Source organism: Triturus cristatus, chromosome 5_2, assembly GCF_964204655.1.
Source record: "Triturus cristatus chromosome 5_2, aTriCri1.1, whole genome shotgun sequence".
NCBI classification, from domain to species: Eukaryota; Metazoa; Chordata; class Amphibia; order Caudata; family Salamandridae; genus Triturus; species Triturus cristatus.
This window is the reverse complement of record NC_140588.1, coordinates 1,103,088,518-1,103,094,517: the sequence shown is the minus strand read 5'-3', so window position 1 is coordinate 1,103,094,517 and position 6,000 is coordinate 1,103,088,518.

Here is a 6,000-nt window from a genome sequence, read left to right as displayed (position 1 = left end):
CTGAGATTGGACAAAAACTATCTCTTACTCAAGGTTGTTCCGTTCGTGCCCACTGTTAGACTAGTGAGAGAAGGCCTCTATCTAGTGGGAAAAATATGCGCTAATGAGAACAGTGCATTCATAGGAAAAAAGCAAGGCCCAACCTTGGAGAAACGAGAGCTACCAAAAGCTGAGTTTTACTGAAGAAAAGATTAGTTTCAATCATGGTTCAAAGTGGTAGCCAAACATAAAATGTTGCCGCAAATGCTAACTTACATAGAACAATATATGAGCAACACAGTGAACACATTTTTAATTCTAACAGAGATCTAGACTTGATTGATCCATGGTGCATTCTACTCCCCAAGAAGCAGGAATTTTCATGTGTCTCAGCAAAGTACAATACTGCTACCCGAATATACTATTTTCTAGCTACACAGGGGCTGAGATTGATCAATCATGAATATATTCCAAACGCTTACTCAGATCATGCACTGGTTAAGATGGAAGTTTCCAGAATTGGTGCTAAGAGAATGCCTAGACATTATATTTCAATAATATTAATTTGGAGAGCACAGAATGGTACGCAGAAGTATTGGAAGAGATTATAAAGTTCTCTTAAATTAATACTGATACCACTAGTATAGAGATTGCCTGGGAAGCTTTTGAGGCCTGCCTCAGAGGTTATATTACATCTAAAGAGATTCAACAGGAGAAGGAAAAACCTTTGTAAAAAAAGGATTTAGAAGCTAGACAAGAGCAAGTGAATAGAAAATATCTGAAAATTAGAAATAATGTTAAAAACATGCATTCAAGCAAGCAGAATTACATAAGCAGGATTTTTATTACGCACAGGGCAGTATTCCTAATACTGTCTAGCGACAGCTGCTGTATGAAGAAAGTGAATACACTGGAAGACTTTTAGCGTGGACAGCTAAAGATTGACAGGTGTGAAATAGAATTTCATCTTTAGCAAATATTGAATCGAAAGAGCAGATAACTAACCCTATTGAGATTGGAAAGGCATTTTTAAAACATTATGAGAAAATATACCAAACAGATCAGTAAAGTGTGGCTAATCATCTTAATGTGTTCTTAGACAAACTCCATATTCCAACTCTATTAAATGAATAAAGTCAAATCCTACCAGCTGAATTTTACCTAGAGGAAATAGAAAGGGTTGTAAACTCAGCCGCTAATGGTAAATCGGCTCGGGAAGATGGCCTACCAAGTAAATTATGTAAGAAATTTGCCCCAATATTAAATACATAAATATTAAAGCTACTAATTATATTTTAAAGGGTGGAGAACCTCCGCCGTCCTTTAGCACCGCTCTAATAGTTAGTTTTGTAAAGAAAGATAAGGATCCAGAAAATAATAATTCTTATAAGACTATACGTGTACTAAATGTAGATTATAGCATTTTTACAAAACTTTTAGCAAATAGAATTAAGAGTGTCATAGGCTCACTTATTTATAGAGATCCACGTGGTTTAGTGGCAGGCTGACAGCTTTTTACAAATACACATTTTTTAATAGAAGCTTTGGATTATCTGACCCAGAACAAAATCTCGGCTCAGGTCAAGTTTTTGGATGCCAAGAAGGCTTTTGATCTGGTGTCCTGGGAAAGCCACTTTTTGATACTCAACAGATTCGGATTTCCCAAAAATGTTGTATGAATAATAGCTTATCTACATGTGGATGCTGAGGCACAAATAAATATAAATTCCAACAATGTTAGCCGATGAAAAGTGAATAGAGGCACTCGTCAGGGATGTCCCATCTCCCCGATAATTTTTGCTTATAGAACCACTGGCCATACCCATTAGGCAAAAAGCAAAAACATCTGCCCCACTGCCAGGCAAGACAAATATAAAATTATATGCAGCCGTAATTGTGTTTTTTCTTAAACCGGGAGAGCACATTCAGAGGGACATTTTTGCAAAATTCAAGGAATTTCCTGAACGGGATGGTTATAGAATAAATAACGCCAAGACTGAAATTTTGCTCTGCAACTGCTCGCAGCATACCTTAATATCAGAATTTAAACTTTTCATCAGCAAAAAAAACTAAACGGTACTTAGGTATATTTATTTCTGAAATTGGGATTGATCTATATACCCTAAATTATGTTCCATTAATACAAAAGATTAAGCGCCTATTTATAAAATGGAACCAACTACCCATTTGAATAGTAGGACGTGTTAGTTTAATCCGCTTGTCAATTTTACCTTTGTTTAACTTTTTATTTTCAGCAATCGCTTACGTATTGCAAGCGTCCGTCTTCAAGAAATAGATACGTTATTTCCATCCTTTATATGGGCAATCAAGATTTGAGATTAGCACTAGCCACTTTATATAAATCAATTAAGGAAGGTGGCTTGGCCCTCTCCAATATAAGAGAATATTATTATGCAAATTGTGCACATTATTGTCATAGATTTGTTGCATGATTGTTGTAAGTCCGACCAAGGTTGTGAAGGTATGCATGCGTGTCTCTGTGACATGTTATACAAAAATAAACTTACCCATTTTTGAACACCTGTGTTTCAAACAGCATACTCTGTAAATGTGTGTACAAAAAGGTGTATGTATATCTTTCTGCTCATAATATAGGGCACATGAATATTCAATAGTATATTTGAGGGGCTCTATAACACCTATATGCATAAGACATGTCTGCTTGTGCAACCAAATGTCAGAGCAGTGCTAAGAAGATTTGACCACCTATAGGGGAAGTTACCCCTCTTTTTAAGCTACCATCTTCAGATACATAACAAATGTGAGAATACATATACCTCAGTCACAAGAGCATGCAGACCTTTAAATGTGACAGCTTGCACTTAACATTTGAGTACAGAAAGAGGAGCGAGAAGTACAGAAAGAAGCAAGAGAGTTGCAGAAACAGGCAAATGAGGTGCTGAAAGAGGGACCAGTGGTGCAGACAGAAGCAAGAGAGGTCCAGAATGAGGGAAGAGGATTAGAGAAAGAGGACAGAGGGTGCAGAAAATTGCAAAAGAGGAGCAGAAAGAAGCAAGAGCAGTGCAGAAAGAACTTACAGAGATGCAGAAAGAGGCAATAAGGGTGCAGAAAGAGGCAAGAATGGTGCAGAACATAGCAAAAGAGGTGGAGAGAGAAGTAAGAGGGTACAGACAGAAGCAAGAAAGGTGCAGAAAGATGACAGAGGGGTACAGAAAGACACAAGAGGGGTGCACACTTTAAAAGAGAGGTGCAGAAAGAATCAACAGAGGTGCAGAAAGGGGCAAGATGGTTACATAGAAACAACAGAGGTGCAGAAACAGGCATTAGAGTTGCAGAAACAGGCAAAAGTGGTGCAGGAAGTAGCAAGAGTAGTACAAAAAGAACAAACAGAGGTGCAGAAAGAGGCAAGAGGGGTGCAGAAAGAGGAAAGAGGGGTACATAAATTAGAAAGAAAAGTGCAGAAAAAAGCAAGAGCAATGCAGAAAGAAATAATAGAGGGACAGAAAGACAATAGGGGTACAGAACGATGCAAGAGAAGTGCAGAAAGAAGCAACAGTGGTAAAGAAAGAGGCAAGAGAATTGCAGAAAGAGGCAATAGAGTTGCAGAAACAGATAGAGAGTTGCAGAACAAGAAAAAGGGGTGAAGAAACAGGCAAGATCATTGCAGAAAGAGGATAGATCTGTGGAGGGAGAGGCAAGATGGGTGCTGAAAGAAGCAAGAGAGGTGCAGAAAGAAGCAACAGAGGCACATAAAGAAGCAAGAGGGGAGCACAAAAAGGCAAGAGCAGTGCAGAAAAAACCAACAGAGATATAGAAGGAGGCAAGAGGGATGCAGAAAGAGGCAAGACAAAGTGCTGAAAGAAGCAAATATGGTGCAGAAAGAGCAAAAGGAGTACAGAAAGAGGCAAGCGAGGTGCAGAAAGAGGGAACAAGGGTGCAGAAAGAGGCAAGAGAGGTGCAGAAAGAAGCAAGGAAAGGATGGAAAAAAGTAACAGTAGTGCAGAAAGAGGCTAGAAGAGTGCAGTAAGAAGCAAGAGAAGTGCAGAAAGAATTGCCATAGGTGCAGAAAGAGGCAAGAGAAGTACAGAGGAAGGCAAGAGAGTTGCAGAAACAGGCAAAAGAGGTGCAGAAAGAGGGAAGAGGGATGCAAGAGAGAATCAAGAGGGATACCGAAAGAAGAAAGAGAAGTGGAAAAAGAAGCAACAGAGGTGCAAAAACAAGCAAGATAACTGCAGAAAGAGGCAAGAGAGTTGCAGAAACAGGCAAGACGTGCAGAAAAAGATAACAGGGGTGCAGAAAGAGGGAAAAGTGGTGCATAAAGATGGAAGAGAGGTGCAAAAATAGGCAAGAGGGTGCAGAAAGAAGCAATATAGGTGCAGAAAGAAGCAAGCGAAGTGCAGAAAGAAGCAAGAGTGGTGCAGAAAAAGGCAACAAGGTTACAGAAAGAGGCAAGAGAAATGCAGAAAGAAGCACAAGAGTTACAGAAGTGGGCAAACGTGGTATGGTAAGAAGCAAGAGCAGTGCAGAAAGAACCAACAGAGGTACATAAACATACAAGAGGGGTGCAGAAAGAGGTAAGAGCAGTGCGGAAATAACCAAGAGAGGTGCAGAAACAGAAAAGAGGGATGCAGAAATAGGCAAAAGAACTTCAGAAAGAGGCAAGAGAGTTGCAGAAACAGGTAAAAGAGGTGCATAATAAATTAACATGGATGCAAAAAGAGGCAAGAGAGGTGCAGAAATAGGGAAGAAGAGTGCAGAAAGAGGCAAGGGGGTGCAGAAAGCAGCAAGAGAGGTGCATAAAGAAGCAAGCGAAGTGCAGAAAGAAGCAACAGAAGTGCATAAAGATGCAAGAGGGGTTAAAAAAAGAAGCAAGAGAAATGCCGATAGAAGCAACAGAGGTGCAGAAGGAGGCAAGATAATTGCATAAGGAAACAAGAGAGTTGGAGGAACAGGAAAAAGAGGTGCTGAAAGAAACAAGAGCAATACAGAAAGAACCAACAGAAGTGCACAAGAGGGGTGCAGAAGAAGGCACAAAAAATTGCAGAAAGAAGTACAATAGGTGCAGAAAGAGCAAAGGGGTCACAGAAAGAGGCTAAAGAGGTGTAGAAAGAGGCAAGAGAGGTCATAAAATAGGGAAGAAGGGTGCACCTATGGGAGGGTTTGGAAAGAGGTGTGGCTACACCCATTTCCTTTGTACATGCCAGAGCAGGGTCTGGAAGCCCATGAACAGGTTTGAGCTGGGCTATGCACAGGGACACCAAATGTGACCCCAGTGCAGGACTTCAAAGTACTCAGAAAGTGCTCACACCCAGCCCCAATTCACATAAGCCTGTCTGGGAGGTGGTTACACCTCCCTGTGACAGGAAACCTATTGTCCTGGCCTCCCCTGCTGGAGTTTCGGTCAGCAGCAGGAGGCCAGACCAATGTCTGTGGCTGCAGAATCCATTTTGTGATTCCAGGGCTCTGTTAAGTTTCTACCGGGTATACCAGTACTACCATGTCTCTCCCTCAAGAAGGGTGGAGTCATATTCTCAAAACACAAATTGATGTGGGGGTATGATTCCAAGGCATTTGACACCAAATACAACATGTTTCCATGCAGCCAGTCCAAAGTTAGCATTAACCGTTTTAGATATAATGCACTTAAGAGTATCTGGTCAGTCTGCACTACTGACAACCTCGGAGAAGAGATTCCGAAGGCTGAAGAGGGGTTCAGCTCATACCTGGGCACCCTCTCACATATAGCCACGCACCCTGCCTTCAGGATTGATAAGGCGTGCCATAGGGCTGACTGATAGGTATCTTTGTGAAGTATTAAGTGAGATATAGTGAACCTATACCTCAGTAAGGGGTGCATGCACCACCTTACCCAGGCTGCAGTAGCAGACCTATGGTGTCATTTTGGAGGTATTCCCAGGGGTTGCACAATACATGCTTCAGCCCCTGGTAGGCCTCTGGGGTACCTATGCCCTGGGTACATAGTTTACCATATGCAAGGGACGCGCAAGTCTTCCCCAGAATCCAATCTGGAGTGTACCT